General features: G+C 38.4%; 1 long non-coding RNA gene across 3 annotated transcripts; it reads left to right on the plus strand.

Annotated features, from left to right (window-relative positions):
* The first annotated feature begins 9,274 nt into the window (after positions 1-9,274).
* Positions 9,275-19,436, plus strand: LOC113458685 (uncharacterized). 3 transcript variants are annotated; one of them, XR_012577251.1, is made up of 5 exons: positions 9,275-9,532; positions 12,054-12,138; positions 16,780-16,923; positions 17,161-17,651; positions 17,776-19,436. It is a non-coding gene; the product is annotated as an uncharacterized LOC113458685 (long non-coding RNA). The 3 variants fall into 3 exon arrangements; XR_012577249.1 differs by having other exon boundaries at positions 17,161-19,436; XR_003379180.2 differs by having other exon boundaries at positions 17,575-19,436.
* Positions 19,437-19,877: the final 441 nt, after the last annotated feature.

The following is a 19,877-nucleotide window of genomic DNA, read 5'->3' on the forward strand; positions in this document are numbered from 1 at the left end:
GATATTTTATGGGTCAGGCAGATTTTTCTAAGCCACTGAATGGCATTGTAGTGTGTGCTATCTTATGAGGACCTGCAGCTCTAGAAGAAGCAAAGAAAACATTTACTTTGGACTATCTCTAACATGCCTTTGCACTTCTAGCAGCTGATGTCCCCACAGAAAAATATCAAGAAATGATGCTTAGTGTTAGGGGTTGAGAGCATTAGTGCACTGACGAGGACAACACCCAACACTGGAAGACTCAGACAGTGAGGAGATGTCGTGAGCACAATATATTTCCTTGATGTCTCCCAGTCTTCTCATTTCCATTCATAGTTGCAGAACCACTGACACACTCCATGAATGTTATCAGCTGTGGCTGCAGGAGTTGCTGTTCCACCTGTAAGCAACAGCTGGGTAAGAGGGAGCTTTCCAAAGCTAAACGGTTTGGCTGCTGGTGATGCTACCTACATCAAGTCCCATTAAAAAGTATATATGAGATCACTCCAACCATTTACAGTTTTTCAAGGCTTAACTTCTGCTTGTCCATACAAGAAGTTAGTATGCAGTAAGCATAGGAGTGAATTAATAGAGCACTAACTACAGCACCTCACAGGACTGGGCTCTCTCTTTGCATGCTGTTCAGATAATAAGTTCTTTAAGTTAAGTACTGTTCAGGGAAAGTCTTCATTCCTATCTAAAGAGGTACCTTTTTGTATGGATATTCCTAGTATGCATTGTTTGGTGCTACGCACTTCACTTTCTACAAAGGCTATGCCTGTGCATTGTAGCCAGACTATCATAAGTTCACATTAATGCTTGCTAGTATCTACCTCCTCCATCTAAACAACCCCAACCAAATGCTGGCAGAGCCTAAAGCAGGACCTGAAAAACATTCCTTTATACACAAGCCTGAGGCTATCTCCCCAGCTATTGCCCCAGCTAAACTCAGTGAAGTTGGCATGAGGTTGTAGGAGAAGTGATTCTTAAACAGCAATGAAAAACAGGAAAAATTATAAAAAGAGGGGCATCAGTCTTCATGATTTACACCTAAAAAAAAAAAATCTAGGTATCAATACTTATCCTTTCAACAACAGCATCCTATACTCTTTGAAAAGCCTGCCAAAAATTATTCTTAGCTTTGGTTTTCTGAACTCTTCTTAACAGTTTGGTTTTTCCTTATCTCTTGCATCAAACAAGATCTAACACCAACCTTCTTTCACCACCTCAGAGTAAATTAGGACGCTCTAGGAATCCAGCCTAGGCTGTCTTATTGTACCTATCACTGTAGTCTGTATGAGCTCAGCATCTCCCAAGACCAGGTTTTTTGTTTATATGCTCCTTAGGTTAAAAGGTCTTAGAGGAAAATACTCTGGTTTCTTCCCTGCCTTTATAGCCTAGCCTACTGTTTGCCTTACACAAATGAACTGTAATAGTAAACTGTAATATTATTTGGATGAATTTCAAAAGAATGTTTACCGATTTCACCTGTTCTCAGCTTTACAATATTGGAGTCACTTAATGTGACAGTATTAGCTGTCCATCTGTAGAGGAAAAAAAAAAATTAAGACCTTCACCATTTTGGATATAAGCTAGAAGTGTGCATGCATTCTGCTTCACATAAATCTGTCAGCAGTCTTGGAGTTAGTGCCAGGAAGTAGATGGAGCACTCCACCCCACTAACAACCAGGTTTGTGGTAATGACAGACTAGAAAATATTTTATGATTCCACTGGAGCCTTATCCCTGAATCTCTGTGTTTGTGAAACTCAGATGTAGAGTAGCATGGGGAAAGCCACATCTCCTGATGAGACAGAAAGTGTCTGCTAATTTGTGTAAAGATTCCACCACAGAATATCTTTAATGGTCACTTCAGACTAGAGACCACTGCTTATGTGTGTGTCCATGCTTAGTAGCTCTGACAGAGCTGGGAGGAGCTAGAATAAAACTAGGCAGACCATCAGGAAACCAGACAGTGGACAAGCTAACCATACTGTTATAATGCAATAGAATTAATAGGTTATGTGCCCTCAAAGTTCTTTACTTTGAACACAAGCAATTTAGAGCAGTAAAAGCTCAAATTCAGAGAACACCGATCCTGATGAAAAATTTACCGTTTAGGATCTTGTTGCATCCTCTGTGTTTTCTTAACACTAGAATTTTACTTCCATGTGCTTGGGAAATATATTATCTTGAAAAAACGCAAATATAATAAATAATTTTGAACCACAATAATTATTTATGCTGGCAATTGGACCCAGGAATGAGGATTTATTTTGATTAGCATTTTCCTCTAAACATTTACTGAAAAGACAAAAATGAGCTCTTACTGCAGCAGCAGATATATGCCATACACCTTTAGAACTAGCTACAATGTGAATCCTGTGACCAGGTAGTTCCTAGATTTGCTCAAAATATACGTGACTTAATGCTGCAAAAAAATACATGTAAAAATATTAAATTAAGGTTCAAACTCCTGTTATCTGATATTCTGCTCTTCATTTTCCTCATTCTTCTTCTCCTTCTTTCCTTGTTTTAAAGAAAACATTTGGTAGGTCAGCTTTCAGTAGCCAAAAGAGTTGAGTATGTGCATGTATTAATACAAAAATACTTTTCTACTTTCATTGAAACTGTGTAAGTTCTATCTCCATACCAGCTCATCTCACTCATTCCTTTTGTTCCTTTTCAGCATATCATATAAGTACCCTCAAATAAGCTTCTTGGGCAGAAAGTTTTATATGTCATTAATTCAATCAACACATGTAATATGTCTGAAACTCTCACACTAAAAAGTGAATTACGGATGTCTAGAAAGAGCTTCTGTCTTCAACATGATAAGTTTTAGAAGCATCTGTGTTTTCCTTGGTTTTTCTTCTCACTTTACTCCTTCCTTTTCTTTTACTTCTTGTCATTCCTCCTAAAGCCACACTATCACAGGAAGCTTTGCTTGTGAGATGATTGGATTCACACTACATCTTGAATTCTGTTAAATTTTCCTCCCAGGGCAGGGCCTAATACATGAAACACTTCTGAGCATTTGAACATAGGTTGCATACACTTCAGCATTTTCAATAAGAAAAGTTGCATGGTAGATCTTGGCTAAAAGCCAGTATCTAAAATATCCTTAAATATAAGGACCAGGAAGTTGATTTGTATCTGGATAATGAATGCAGAAATCCATTAGAGTGTGCAGATTTCCATTATGATCTCTTGGCAGGTTTTCCTGCTTAAGAGGTGGGCTGCTGAGTGTTGAACGAGATGAAACTTCTGTGGAGCCCTTCGCCCTAAGTTAGGAACATGGAGATGATAAAAGCATGAATCACAGTTTCCAGATCTTCCTTTGACAGCAATAGGCACAGTCTCTGGGGGAAGTGGGAGCGCAACCATTTCTTACCACAATTATCTCTGTAGTCAGGACTATCAATGAATCTAATGCAGCCTCAAGATTGTTCTACATTATCAGCTAGTGAGGGCATATCCTCTGTAGAAGGTACAGTCAACATTACTGATTCCCCCTTTCAGTGTTTTGCATTAACTTACTTTTTCCTTTAGGAGGTTGTTTTAAAAGTTTTAAGTGTCTTGTTCAGCTATGAGTGGCCTTTTAGCTCCTCAGGTCCTTGCATCAATTTATACTTTTCTCATAATTATATGCTCCCTCCTTTGGGAGATAACATTGGTTGTAGAGGCTAAGATGGAGGTGGTGGAGCTGGTAAAAGTTCAGCAAAACTGTGGTATTGCAATTATCTCCAGGGATCTCTGAAAAGAAGAAGTAAGATTAATCCATGCAAGGCTCCATATAGGTAACCTATAGATTGATAACCATCTCACAGTCAGCTGAGGTCTACTTAGAAATGGTTCTGCACCACCTTGGATATTTCGTCACCCAGTCACTGGAGGCCGCCCATCACCAACACCCAAACAATCTGCATTTTCTGCTCCTGCATGTAGCCTGATGATGATGTCTGCAATATGTTGGTGTAAGACATATGTTTGCATCATAGTTTTCTCATTGACCAGTCAAGAAAAGGATTTTAGAGGGTATTTGACAGCAGGTGAGATCATTTTGGTCAAGTGTTTACTGTCCTGAATGATCTATTGCACATTATGATGGTTGGGAGATTACTTTCTGTGAACCAGCATTTATGTTTCCGGTCATTAAAGTAGCCAGTTGCACTTTGCTAGCTTTTACTAGCTATTAGGGTCAAGAATTTGCTTAATAAATCATAACAACATATGTGAAGACATTTTTTAAAGCTCTGAAAGTACATAGCACATTATTGGCCATGCCTATGGAGACTCCACCTTTTTTGAGTATTTGAATTGGGCTTCTGCATCGCTCAAAATAAAGTCCTGGATACTATATACATTAAGAAAGAGGCCTGAGTAGACTTTTTTCATTTTTATAGACTGAGGGCACATAAGATACATTACTCTGCTCTCTGAGGTTACACAAAAACCAGGTATTTGTTTTGTAATTGAGACCCATAAATGTGCATATTCATATACCAAGAGAAAGAAGAAACAATTTATGCCAAGCTTTTCCAGTGTCATGAAGAAGGAAGGCCTTGAATTGGTTTTATTCTCCTTGGTCCAGTGTATTTAGAAATGAAAGACTATGCTGGCCACAAGACAGTAAAGAATCTTCTGTGATCATATGGTATTATGCTGTGGTTTCTTCAGTATGAGAAAAATTTTCATGAAAGACACTACATGACTGATTTGTCCATCTAAAATCGCATCAACATTTGGAACAGAGTCAAAAATCTCATCCTATAGAATATATGTGTTGCTATATATGATTATTAGGTGTGTAAACACAGTGTGTGTATGTGTGTGTGTGTGTGTGTGTTTGCATGTTCTGTTTGAGCACAGACCTTATTCTTCCCTTCTAGCCACAATGACCATAATCAGCATGAAAAGTTTAAGGCACATGCTGCCTTTCATCACTCCCTGTACATTTATTTGTGAAAGCATTTATTTAGGTATGTACAATCTGCAACAGTGAAGAATTTTCATTAGTTATCAGTAAAATGCTGTTCATCCTTCTCTTTGAAAAGGAAGACTGCAAAGTTCAGCAGGAGTAGGTGAACTTCATCTTCACTGTAGTTCTTTGTGCTGCTATCTGCCTCAAAAATCTTCATGAATTTTTAGACTAAAATACAATAGAAAGATCTTAAAGGTGTTAGGTGATCTTAATGTTAGATGTTAGATGTTGATATTAGATCTTAAAGGTGTTTTATGAAACACATTTTGAGGAAGGGAACCTAAATTAATGGCTCTGGCCCTTCTCTGCCTCTGCTCTTAAATAATTAACATTTATTTGATTGAAGCAATATCTGATGTTATTTGATTGCTTCCCTTTAAAAATAGGAAATACGTCTATACAATATGTATATATGTATGTATATGTTTCAGTCTTTGGCATGGTCTTGATTTTAATATTTTTCTTAACTCCTACATTTAAAAGATCAAAGGTTTATAATTTCTGAGATGATATGCTGTAAATGTAGTGATAGTTTTAGTCTTCATTATTTGGGCTTTTTTCCTTTTAAATCCACAAATAATAATTTGATGGCTTGAGCACTGACTTTGTTCTTCTGTTTTATTTGTTGCCACCTCAAAATTTCTTACCTACCATGACCACTGTGGAGAGGCTGGAGCTTAGGTGTGCTGTTGATGCTCCGTGCAGACTGAAAAGAATTAAAAAATACTGAGGAACTATTTCAGCCTGGAGATTTAAGTATTAGTCTCAGAAAAGTCTGGTTTAGGGTGGTGGGTGGGTTGGTGGTTATTTTTTTTCTCCTTTTCTTCTTTTTATTTTTTTTATTTTAATCAATATTTTACTGGAGGTTTTTTTCTTTTTTTTTTTTTCTTTCCCCTCAGGACTGGAACCTTGTATTCATACAGCACTTCACACAGTGGGACCTTGATCCTGGCCAGGACCTCTAAGTGCTACCATTATACAAATAATAATAAAACGAAGCAGAACAAAACAGGAGCCCTATGGGCTAGTTTTTAATGCTCCTATCTCTTCTTCATCAAAATTAAACTAATTGAAAGATAACACTGAGCAAATGATTTTTTCTATTTTATTTTCACTGGTTATATATTTTCATAACATGCACATCATGAAGTGAGTGGATGACTCATTTTCAAAAAGAAATGAAAACACTGGATTCACTTGGTTTTACTAGGCAGGCTGCTAAGTATACATTGTTTGGTGGCATCCTATTCTGCTGGACTAATAGTAATTTTTAAAGGGATTTAATGTTATGATACAACACTTTCTTTTTAATTGTTATTATTGTATTATTTTAACAATTTTAGTCTGTTAAACAAATCCATGAAAAAATGCTTAATACCACAGAAACAGATTGATCTAAGTTTATGAAATTTACAGATTACCTAAAATGCTAGGAGTTAATTACAGTCTGCTTTCCCTGGCATGTCAGCTTGATTAAATTTGGAGTTCCAAGATGAATTGGCCCAAATTCATTAGTGTTCCCCGGGTGCATATGTTGGTCAAGGTCAAGCGAAGCACATTGACTGTAGTGTTAGTCAGGAGGGGGAAGGGTTTCTAAAGAAGGTGGACTCTTAAAAGGTCTGGGGTTGCAGCAAGAAACTTTGATACTTTTTAACTTAATAAATCTTGACAGCCTAATCATGGCTAAGCCTTTGCAGTGTTATTGGTACAGATGGCAAAGCTAGACATATTTAAAGAGATCTCAGCAGCTAGTGGCAGGAGAGCATTGAATCCAAATGCACTGTTGGGCTCTCAGAGAAAGTGCAAGAAGAGAGGATAAAAAGCTACACAGCATTTCCATCTCTTGACATCTCCAACAGCCTCAGATACAAAATATGATAAGGCTCCTGCTGAGCTAATAAGCCCAACAAATGTCTGTGTCCATGAAGTAGATGAAGTGGGATCAAGTAGTTGGGGGCTGCTGTATGAAAATAAGCCAGCACCCAGGGTATAATGGCACTGTAGAAAGCTGCAAGGTCAGGCTGATGACAGAAACACTGGATAAGTAGAGACCCCATCAGTAAAACGGGTTTGCTTGCTGGATCTGAGCCACATAACTATTAAAAAAATAAAAACAACCCCTGTGTTTCAGAAAACTTGTCTTGTATAGTAAACAGAAGGGCAGCAGCTTGTTGTACGAAAAATTGCAATTTTTTCCTACTTATTGCCATACATATTGTAGATTAAAAGTTTCTCTGCAAAATATGACATCAAAACATTCCTGAAAAGAACATTTGACTGCAAACTAAAGGAGATTTTTAAAGAAAAAAGTAGTACCAGATGAACAACAGATTTTTTTCAATATTACACTGTTTTTCTCTTAAATTTCAGGTACCTCAAATCTATCGCTATTCACCTCACTCTTAAATAAAGCTCTGTGAGTTCCAACAAAGTAATTTAAGATGAAATCATGCTGGATATACAAGAGTGATAAATGTAACTTCTTTCATTTGGGAAAAAAAAAAAAAAAAAAACAAAGAAGAAATACCTATCTCGCTGAAATAGCATAAAAACAATAATTAGGCTGTTCTCTGGAACAGGTCAAGCTGTTGCATTAATTCTTAAAGCATCATATTCCCTTAGCACTACTTGCAAAGGTGTGTTTGAAAAGTACAGAACCTTCTAAATACCGTGCGATTTTGTTATATTTTGGAGATAACATAAAAAAATCTGACAGCAGTTCACAAAGGTCATACCTGTAATTCCATTTAACTATGTGATGTTTTAAATTTCTACAAACATAATTATTTCCAAATTCTAGTGTGCTGTACATATGCCTCTGAAGGCAAAACAAGGCAGATCTGGTCCTACGAGTAACAACAGCATTAGGAAAATAAATCAGTAGTGATAGATGATAAATATTTATGATTGTTTCTCTCCTACCATTTTAACCATTTACAGATATTTTCAGTTTTCATCCGGCAGAAGTACAGCTGAAGGCCGTGCCTCCCCTGGAGCCCCAGAGAGGACGCACGGCAGCGTGGCGGGCAGGCTCCTTCCCCCGCTCGGGCCGGGCCGCACGACAGCGCCGGGCGAGCATTGGGATGCAGAGCCGCGCCGCTCGGCAGAGCTCCGGGAGGCTCGGTGCCTCGGGCAGCCTCGGCGGCTCCTGGAGCTCTGTGCCGGCCTCGCAGCACTGCATTGGCTGCTCCAGCCTTTGAGGCTGCGGCGTGCTGCTCCTGCCCACCCCCGGCGCTGGGCCGAGGGGACGCCGAGGTGACCCGGGCGCCTCCCGGGCCTGCTGGCCCTGAGGAGGGGCTCTGAGGCAGAGGCTCAGGCAGCGGGAGCGAGCGCTGCTATTCGCTTTGATCCTTCCGTGGGGGTGCAAAATGGAGGGGTACGTCCCCCTGCTCTGAGGGATTTTATTTGGATTAGGTTTGTAGGTGGCTGCCACTCACTTTAACAGCTCGTGTCTCCCTCCCCTGCCTTCCCTTCCATCTTGAATGCACATGACAGTGTTTTTTCAGCCCTGCCAAGCATCCTAGTCTATATATTCCCATTTATCACACAAACATCTCTGCACCTTTTTACTGTACAACTCCTTCCAATCAGCAGAGAGCCCAGAAGCAATAATATATTTAAAGTACCCAGCCAGAGCATTTTCATTGCGTGATGGCTGAGGAGAGGAGGAAGTCTGAGAGCTGGGGAACAGAGGAGTAGGAAGAGCAGATGAATCTCCTCTGTGCTGCACCCTGATCATGATGCACAAACAGGGTGCTAGAAACAAAATAACACATAAAACATAATGTCCAGCCTCAGAAGACAGACTTAAAGATCCACCCCAGGTACTCACCCTAAAAGAGCATTATACGCATCTAGTTCTGTTTTATTTGGGCCAAAAAACACACTGACTTCATGTCCTTCTTGCTGGTCTCTCATGCACTTAAGGTGTTAAGAATCACCCAAAAGTGAATGGGATGTAAAACTCCATGTAAACAAGTGGCCCTACTAAGAACTGCATTCAAGGCTGGGCTTTCAGGTTGAAAGCCATATAGAATTTAGAAGTGCCAGTTATCAAATACCAATTACTGAATTACTGAGCATCACCAGTTAATTTTTACAGAAAAGCAGATTCATTTCAGCTTTTGAGCCAAACCAGACAATGGAATGCTGTGGATAGCACCATTAAAACTAATGTGTGAGATGCAGGATCGGTGTTTAGCTGCATTGTGGGTTATGTGATCCATCACTAAACTGTTCAAGTCATGGGTGAGCTGTAGAGAAGGAAGGGCCAGGCTCTAGCTTAGCAGCAAATTCTGAAAAGGGCAGAGAACAAAAACAGAAAGACAAGGGCTAGTTTGTGAGACAATTCCTTTGCTTGGTTGAAAATGTTGTTGCTAGTGCAGCCTAGTTACTTAAATCTGCCTGGATTTTTGCTGCTACCAGTGGCTGTTCCTGTAAATTGTAATGGATCTATAAGTCACATTGAAACGCCAGGGCTGCTTTTCAGTCATGCTCACCATACTTCCTTTTCCTGAAGCAAGTATTCATGAAGATTTTCACCTACTCTTTGCAGCCATTGAATCTCCAGGTAGGTAATTTCAGGTAGATGTTCTCATTTCATTCTCAGTGCATCTCTTAAAGATTCACAGGGCTGAACAGACAGCAGCACATAGGTTTATTGAAGCTCAGAACTGATCCCCTTCATCTCAGTGATATGTTAGCTTTTTCCCAATAAAGGAGAGATGATCATGAGGAACTGAAAAGAAGGGGGAATGTGTAAAAAAAAATTCTTAATTCATAATTTTTATACACATCATGCTTTTAATGAGGGAGGGAAAGCTCCCTTCATTCCTGTATTTTATTAGTGTTTGCGGAAAAAAGGGAAAAAAAAAAGTGAGACAGTTGGCTCCAATATAGACCCAGAAGCTGTGGTTTCTCACCCATGTCACAGCAGGGATTTTAACTGAAATAATGCCTGAGAAAAAATAATTTTAGGAATTATATGTGGTCAGCTGGTACAAGGGATATCAATGGTTATTCTACCCATGTAGCAGGTAGTTGTGGGACAAGGAGAACTGTATTTTTAAAAATTACCTAGAGATACTTAGTATTTAAAAAAGGAAAAGGCATATTTAGCAGCTGACACTGACACTGAAGGAACAGTAAAATTTCAGGAAAAAAATCAGGGCAAATGTGCCCCCGTTTTATAGAGTTCTTCATAAAACTTGCTAAAGCATAGACACAAGTGTCCATTAATAAGATCAGACCTTTATGTAATTAGCATTATTTGGTATACTTTTGTGTAAATAATTTGACACTTACCTTCCTTCATCTTTTAAGCTGCAGCTACACAAGTTGTAAAACAGTTACTCCTTTACTTTTTGAAATATATCAGAATTATTTTAGCATGATTCTGAAGAGACTCCTAGAGTAATACTCATTGTAGTACTTTAGTTTGCCTAATCATTTTTGCTGCAGAGATTTAGGAAGGTGAAACCAATCTCCATCTCTTGTACTAAAAAATTAAAGGTCAGTCGATCTGAAATCCCAGGATGGGCAGCATCCTCAGTGCAACCAGTGGCCAAAGGTAGTTTCTGTTTATGAGTGTACATCACCCAGCCAAATAAGTAAAGCATATGTGGGAAGGAGGAGCATATACAGGTATCTGGAAAGTGAAAAATTTAACTGAGGATTCCCAGGGAGCTATTCAATCCCATTGAGGATGCTCCAGGAAGATAAAAACCCTTTTTTTCTCAAATTCATACACTAATATATGTTATCTGCTTCAGCTTAGGGCTGAGAAGGGTCATGTGTGCATGTGAGCAGCTCAGTTCCCTGCAGTGTGACACCTGAGAATGGCATCACTGCCCAACAAGTGTAACAAAGAAGTGCAAACAAATGTCCCAGATGCATTATTGGAATAAAATGCAACATTTTTACCCAATGCCCATTCATCACAAAATTTCCAGTTAGGACAAAAATCTTTAAGTCAAATTTTCTAATTGAATGTCTCCTTTGAAAAACATAGATGACTCTTGCATACATCCAGTGTGATAAGGCATTTAAAAAAAATTAGCTGCTTCCAGAGAAAATCTGATTTAAAAAAAATTAGTAATACACTAAAAGCATAGCTAAAAGGGTCTGAAAAACAGCTAATATACATTCCATTTAAGATGATTAATTTGAATAACTCTAGAAAGGGATGAGTGTAAATGAAAACATAGGATTTTGCTATCATCTCACATACTTCATCAAGTTATTATTTTAAAAGTACATAGATTTTTTTAAATGACAGATAAAAACCCACATAATTGATTATATTACAAAATTATTTTAATAGTGGATACCTTAAGCATATAAAATATTAATTTCATCAGTATAATTCATAAACATGTGTGTGTGTGTATATATATATATACATATATATATATATATATATATATGTACCAATTTATATGTAACTCTCTAAAATATAAATTGCAGGGAGTATTTTGACTGGATCTTTATTTTTTTTTCCATTGCATCACAGTAAATATTTCCAGTCTTTCCCTTTATTTTTTTTCTCGTGGCAAGAAGTCTGTCTCTCACTGAACAAAGGAAATGATAGATGTGAGCCTCTATGATTGCTGAGAAGGCAGACACAGTAATGACACTCAGAAAATTCTCTTCAGTTCAGAAATCATATCTAGTACATTAGAGGCATTCAGGTTTACAGAGCACTATGTGCAAAAATCTTTTTTTTTTTTCTAGGATCTTGGTTTGTTGTTAAAGTAAATTAGGTAAAACACATCAAATGAGGACATCTAAAATGTATGCCATACAGGATAATTGAGTTTCTATCTTTTTTCTTTAATTATCTTAAATTGTTTGTTTTGAGGTAGAAAAGACATATAGTGTATCAGAGAAGAATTGTCTTTGTTACTAATGCAGTATGTAGGAGGCAATACATACTAGCACCTGAATGCCTAAGAAATACAGGATTTGAAGGTTAATTGACTCACTGACACCAGAGATTGGATTTGTCCCAAACTTTTCATAAATACAGAGACTTTTGTACAGATACATGTGTGAGTCTATATGTCTGTGACCTAATTCTTACATTCTTCCAGCTCACAGGAAAGCCACTCTGAATGAGTCGTGACAAAAATGTGGCAGGGGAGAGAGCTGGCAGTGAAAAACAGAAATTCTTGAAAAGTGAGGTGCATTCTTTTTTTTTTTTTCTTTTTGCTTAAGCTGTGCAAAGATATTTCTGGTGCCAGACAAAATTTGAAATGGAGATGAAAAATGTAACTTAAATAATTTCTCTTTACATTGCCAAGAACTAAAAGGACTGTGTTTCTGTATACCAAAATCTAGCAAAAATCCACTTATTTGTCCACTGAATTTCAAAATTTGTCAAAGACATGGAAAACATTCCAATGAATCCTTGCTAGAAAAGTGGAATTGAAGTTTACAAAACTGGGATTGTGATTGTCCTCATCATTGAATACTAATCAGCCTACAGCAGGTAGCAGGAGCTGCATGTCCCAGGATGTTACTTCCCCCAAGTCACTGTTCCAACCAGTGCACATTTTTCTATTCAGCCACACCTTATTCTTAAATAGCTTTGCTGTTGTATTCATCTGCAGTGGTAGAAACAATACTTTGAAAAAAATCTTGCTTAACAGTATAACCATGGATACTCTGCAATTTCTTAAACAATGTCCAGAACTTAACTTATTTAATTAGTTTATTTTTCTGTTTGCTTTGGTTTAGGGTTATGGATTTTTTGTAATATTTACTGCTGTGCTAACTTTGAAGCATTTTGTGCTTCTATCTAAATCAATACAAAGGCCACACTGACTTCAGTAAAAACAATTTTGAATTTTAGAAAAAAAATCTTTATCCTTTTTTTTGATACTCATTACTTCATAGAATCACAGAATGGTTTGGGTTGGAATGAACCTTAAGATCTCAACTTGTTTCTACTTGTTCCCTGCCATAGGCAAGGAATCCTTCCACTAAACCTCATTGCTCAGAGCCCAGTCCAGCCTGGCTTTAAACACTTTCAGGGATGGGGCATCCACAGCTTCTCTGAGCAACCTGTTTCAGTGCCTCACCACCCTCACAGTATCAAATTTCTATATCTAATTAATATTTAATCTAAATTAAATTGTTGTTCCTTGTCCTGTCACTATATTGCCTTGCCAAAAATCCCTCTCTAGCTCTATTGTAGCCCCCTTTAGGTATTGGAAGGTGCTATGAGGTCTTCCTGTAGCCTTCTTTTCAAGGTGAACAGCCCCAACTCTCTTAGCCTGCCTTCCTCAGAGAAGTGCTCCAGCCCTCTGGTCATTTTCACAGCCCTCCTCAGGATTCATTCCAAAAGGCCACCTGCTCTTGTGCTAAGGATCCCGGAGCTGGATGCAGCTTTCCAGGGGGAGTCTCATGAGAGCAGGGGGACACAATCATTTCCTTCGACCTACTGGTCACACTGCTTTTGATGCAGACCAAGGTATGGTTGCATTTCTGGGCTGCAAGCACACACTACTGTGTGAGTTGATGAATTGTTCCAATCCATCATGTAATTTGGTCCTTTCCTGAAAATAAAAATGCTATAATCATTTTTTCTTGGTCTCAGATTTTAGTTAGGCAATATAACACATTTTCTACATATCATGGTAAACCTATTCCCTCTAGTTTGAAAGTACTTTTATTTCTGGTTTTCTGACCATATTAGAGGTTTTTGTAAAGAAATACATAATAGAATAAAATATATCATATTTAAATTTTTTTAGGTAAATCAGAATATTAAAAACTGGAATTTTTAGATGCTCGTCTCTAGCAGGGCTGATTCAACCTGTGAAAATTTTATTGACATATTTTTTCAATAGAAAAAAAAAACAGCCATACTAAGTGGTGAACTATTCGAGTTACTTCTGGCCTTTTGTATACCAGGTTATAATTGGTGATCAACAGTTTCCTCAACTATAATCATGAAAGACAGCTAAAATCTTGCCAATACTCATTGGGCTAACTGAAGTCTACCACATCACCACTAGTTACAAATGAGATTGCAATGAGATAGTCTCCACTATGACTCACACTTTAATTAATGCTGCAGAGAAACCTTATTCTTTTCTGCATGTCAACATGCTTGCCAGAATTTTCATTTCAATTTTTATTGTTAGTTTAATTTCATGTTCATTTGAATTAAAGGGAAAACATTTGGTTTTCATAGCAGTGTATGCAAATGTTTTGAATCACTGGGATTTGACCTTCTGTAGTTTACAAGCTGTGTTGGCAAAGCCTGGCTTTTTTTCAGCTGCAGCAACTGATGTATTGCGTTGTCTGTGGTTACTTGTTCCTGACTCTGAAGCCAATGAGGTTTTTTTTGGAGCCTTTGTCCAAGATGTTGTAAAGCTATTTTGAGGGTATAGCAGCTCTCTCATCTGACAAGCTCAACTACTCCTAGCATTGAAGTTGTTAATGTCTTTAAAAAAATCGTGCCTTGCTATTTGATGTATTTCTACACTCCTGGTGCAGCTTAATACATGTGCTAACAGCTACTCTAAATAAATTTCCAAATATATACCACTTGCTACATATTTAGATTGCCTATATTAGTTAGCTTTGGATATGTACCTGTAGTGGCCTACTATTTACAGGGACAAGGAAAATTATCTTCTGGTAACCTTGTGACTAGGCATTTCACAGCTAGAGCTAAGAGGTCTAGATGGTATAAAAGCACTCTTCAGGGTAAAGTTGATGAATTGTAGTAATCCTGACTGGTGTCAGGACAAAGGATTCTCTCTAATTGAGCATGGCTGAAGAATCAGTAAGGGGCAGTATTAGTTAACGGGCCTAAAATGAAACTTTCAATAGGCCATCCCTCCCTCTCACACAGAAAATGAATTGGAGCATTAAAGCCACCCCCCTGCATCATCTCTTATCAAAGACCTCCATCTCTTGCTCGTATACAATATAGCCTGCTCCATGGGCTCTGGTACCACCACCGCTGTTGTCTCCACCACATTGTGCTATGCAAAATTAGCTGCTCTTGCAAATGGAAACAACTTTGATAGCAATGCATCTTTACCTCTGAGCCATGGGAGAATCATATCAGTAATATTCATTGTGATTGCTGAAGAGCATGAGACATCTGCATTATTTTTATGAATACCAACTCTCACCCTAGAGTTAATTTCATTGAGCTTATCCTGCCTGGGTGGGTAGTTCCAAGAAAAGTTTTGGGGAATCTTTGAAGAAGGCAAACAATGATTAGGAGAATAAATTATTGGACAGATTAAGAATAATTCTTGTTGAAACAATAGAGAACCTGGAAACTCTGTCTGTATTCCCTATACCTGGCTATTAAGAGAAGTCAGACAAGCTTAACAATGTTTTATCTTCCCAGCCAAAATCTGGGATCAAAGGGGACAGTAATCTATTAAAAGTCTCTAAAAATGGTGTAAGTATCAGCAGCTGAAGGAAACATATGCATTTGGTTCCACAAAGGCTGGCAATAACCCTCACCTATGAATTCAGTGTGTCAGCTGAGTGGAACTTGTCAACAGTAAGATAAATATTGTTAAACAGTGAGGGCATATGGCTGTTCCTACTTCATCCACTTGCTATGCTTGTTATGCTGCTTTGAGCAAACAAATGATGCTTGGTTTTAAAGAAGCATCATTTAGATGTTATGGATCATCTAAAGTAATAGAAAAGTATCTTGAACATCAAAAAATGTTTTAGTTTGTCCTGTGTGTAGAAGAATAAAATCTGTGGTTTCCTTCAGGAATATTACACCTACATTTTGAAATAGAAGTCCTGGAAATCTTTCTTTTAGTTTGGATGTAAAATAACAGGCATGGCTCAAGTCCTGAGCAGGTGTATCTCCTAATTACATGGTGTTTGCTTGAAAACCAGCTTCAGACAATGATTGTTTCAGAGGTGTGACAAACAATTTTATTATTTGAAGTCTATCTCCTGACAGTCTTTTTCTTTAATATAAATATCAAAAGATGAAACTAAAATTTAAAAAGCAGTATTGTTGAAAAGCTGTTATTAATGGACAGGTATATAAAACCCGGTACCTTGAAGAAGAGGTCCTTCTATATCAGCAAGTAAATTCACAGAAAAACAAGAATTTTGGTCACTTTGACTTCCTGATATGCTTTCTGCAGCCACAGCATGCTTGCTAACATCTGGTCAACAGAGATCTCTGGGAATATAACATTAAAATTAACTTACATCATATAAGAAGCAATAGGAGGATTTTTTTTATTTTTAAGTTTGGCTAAGGGTCTCCAGAACTAGTCTCTTGACTTGTCATAGAAGGACTGATAGGGTTAAATAGTCATAGCCCTTTTTAATAATTTCTCTGCTTACAAGTACAGACTTAACTGACTGGGCAGGACATAAAACTGCATGCATATAACACAAAAGTGCAAGGTTGTCAATGAGCACTGGCAAGCTGGTAGACATGTAGATGGGCTTAGTGCACTGTACCAGTATGATGCTGATAAATTTCTTTGTTTTCAGAAGAAGGAAACAATACTGGAACTGCAAAGCTGGTCCATGAAAATGCATTCTTGATCAGCATCTGAACATACAGTAGAAGGCAAGACTGTTTTCTGGTGCAAAAAGCAATTGGAGCTACTGTGGCGACATAGGACTAACAGGGACTGGCATCCAGAAAGACAGACTCTGAGATGCTGAAATGAGGATTTCTAATGCAAAATGGTGTAAAAAAAGCTTAAGACATATTTATGTTCACAGGAATACTTCTAAGTGGCCTAGGTATAAAGATGAGCTATGTAAAGCATCTTGCTCCAATTCCCCCTTTTTGTTTACCAGCAAATCTAAAATGGATTATACAGTGGGATGGCTATGGCAAAAAAAATACAGCAACCATCATGCTAAGCAATCTTAAGAAGTGAAGCCTATGTTCAAGTTCTTGCCTCAGATCAAAAAGAAGAAAGATATAAGCCTGAAGCCCAGGTAAGTGACCAATAATTCATGTGGCTTACATGAATTATTCTTGATAGGCAGTAAAATGATGCAGAATTTAGCTTCAGCTATAGCTGAATGATCACTCCACTTGCCTTGTTATTTTTCTACTAGTATAGCTAGTCCATTTTGGTGTGGATGTTCTTTTGGGTTTTGGTTTTAAGTCTTTGTATGTGTGTTGTTTAATTTTAAGCAAAAGATCTACCCTTATTCTACCTTATGCCACAGCTATAACACTGGAACTTGATGGGAACATGAAGGAAGCACGTTTCACCTTGAAGAGGAAGACTTTTGAATTCTAAACTTCTGCTCAAAGAGGATAATCAAAGATGATATCAGTCTGGTTTTCTTCTCCATTTGTTGTTTCTTCTTCGTTTGATGATTTTTCTTTGCTTTTATTTCCACCAAATTCAAGCAATTACAGGTTGCAAGCAAAATGTTGAAAATTTCCACTTTTATTTTGTATTCAAAATTCAAATTAAATTTCTGGAACTCCTTCTTTATTTAACTGGATCCTTTATTTGGCCCTTACCACTCCTATCCATTATTACTGCACTGATTATATGACACAAAGTCATCACAGAATAGACAAAATCAAGGCTTTGCCTATCTTACCTTTGGTGTTTCTCTGTTCTTTTTTAGGTAATGAATCTTTCCTAAAATCAGCCTGTGTGGAACAAGTTAACTTAGGTGAAGCTGAGTTCATCAGGATCTGCTCGGTAAAATTATAATATCACAAAATGGTTGAGGCTGAAATGGACCTCTGGAGGTCATTGGCCCAATCCCTCTTTTCATGGCCACCTGGAGCTGATTGTCAACAACCATGTCCATACCACTTTTCAGTGTCTCCAAGGATGGTGACTGCACAACCTCCCTGAGAACCTGTGCCAGTGCTCAGTAACCCTCACCATGAAAAAGTGTTTCCTGATGTCCTGAGGAAACCTCCTGTCCATTGCCATTACCTCTGGTCCTGTCACTGGGCACCACTGAAGACGCTTCCTGTCCTCTTTGACATTCTGTTCAGGTATTTATACACATTAATGGGATCCTCCTGAGCTTTCTCTTCTCCAGACTGAACAGTAACTGCTCTCTCAGCCTTTCCTCTTCAAAGAGATGCTTCAGTCCTTTCACCATCTTTGTGGCCCTTTGCAGGACCATTGGGTAGCAGAGTGACTTCTTTGCAAGGCCCCTCAATAATCTTTGAATAATCATGACAATCAGGACAAGTATCCAAGGAGGAAAGAAGATGTCACTTCTAAATAAAAAGAAGGACCTAAGGAACTCCAAGCCTGTGAACCTCACCTCAGTTCCTGGAAAGATGATGGAGTAGCTAATTCTGGAAACCATTTCCAGACACATGAAAAACAAGATAAAACCTTGATCACTAGACTGGGGATAATTTCACTTTGACAGGGCTAAATTGAGTTTTCTACTTGCAAGGGAAAGCCTGATTTTAATAAGAGAAGGAAGATTGGAAATCTGTTGTGAAACAGGATCCAAGGTTTGGAGGCCTATAACAACATCTAGGCAACCACAGAGAGGCATTGCTTCCCTACAAGGTATATTTTCTTGAGACCATTTTCCTTAGGTTCTCCAAGAAGTATCTAGCCAAGTGGGCTGTGAAAGACTTCTGCATTGTTCCTGGGTCTTGACACTTCTTGTGTGGCAGTCAGTCTTGGGAGTTGATCATGTGAATTCAGCTCCTATTCTTCAGTGCCCAGTTCAAAGGGACATTGTTAGTGCTTATCCCTATGCAAGAATGATAATGACAGCTGTAGTGGTCCATAACTGACCAAAGAATCTGCTTCATACAGCACCTGAGTTGAAGGGATTAGTGCTATCTCAGATGCCTTTTGATTTCAAAAGATAGGGCCAAGAGTCCCTAAAAGGTACAGTTCTCTTCCACATCTGGGTATAGACATTTGGATGAAACATGTACTTGTGACACTGAGTTGCAGACCAGACTAGTGCTCTGGATAATGAAGGGAAGCACTGGCTGTGAAGAATTTCCTGACAGGGTTTTATACTAGAAATGTACAGGCACTTGGTGTGTGCCAGATGCTCAGATAGAGTGCCTTATGGACCTTAATTACAGCATGAGAATTTAGGCTTCAAAAAGACTAAGCTACTTAGAACTTGGAAAAGACTTAAATGATGTGGCTATTAGCTTCTTCTAGGCACTGAACCTACTACACTGAGTTCCAGTGTTAGAGAAATCAAAATTACCATGACTTTGGATTCCTGTAGGCAGCATCATAAGGCATACAATTAAATTTAATTACTATATGAAATTTTAAACAAGAAAATAGTAATTTCTGTTTCTTCGATCCAAAAAGCATCCTATAACTGCAAAAAAGAAAGGACAGAGATGAACAATAAAAGTGATCAGAGGTATGGAAATGCTTCTATACATTGAAAATTATACAGTAGGTCAGGGGGCTGCATTATGGGAAAGATAAGTGATTAGGAAGGGAGAAGGGAGAAGGGAGAAGGGAGAAGGGAGAAGGGGGAAGGGGGAAGGGGGAAGGGGGAAGGGGGAAGGGGGAAGGGGGAAGGGAAGGGAAGGGGGAAGGGAAGGGAAGGGGGAAGGGAAGGGAAGGGAAGGGAAGGGAAGGGAAGGGAAGGGAAGGGAAGGGAAGGGAAGGGAAGGGAAGGGAAGGGAAGGGAAGGGAAGGGAAGGGAAGGGAAGGGAAGGGAAGGGAAGGGAAGGGAAGGGAAGGGAAGGGAAGGGAAGGGAAGGGAAGGGAAGGGAAGGGAAGGGAAGGGAAGGGAAGGGAAGGGAAGGGAAGGGAAGGGAAGGGAAGGGAAGGGAAGAGAAGAAAAGAAAAGAAAAGAAAAGAAAAGAAAAGAAAAGAAAAGAAAAGAAAAGAAAAGAAAAGAAAAGAAAAGAAAAGAAATAATAAAATAACAAAAAATAGTTAAGGGAGCAACTGATGAATGTCCAC

The sequence above is a fragment of the Zonotrichia albicollis genome, chromosome 1 (assembly GCF_047830755.1).
Source record: "Zonotrichia albicollis isolate bZonAlb1 chromosome 1, bZonAlb1.hap1, whole genome shotgun sequence".
In the NCBI taxonomy this organism is placed as follows: Eukaryota; Metazoa; Chordata; class Aves; order Passeriformes; family Passerellidae; genus Zonotrichia; species Zonotrichia albicollis.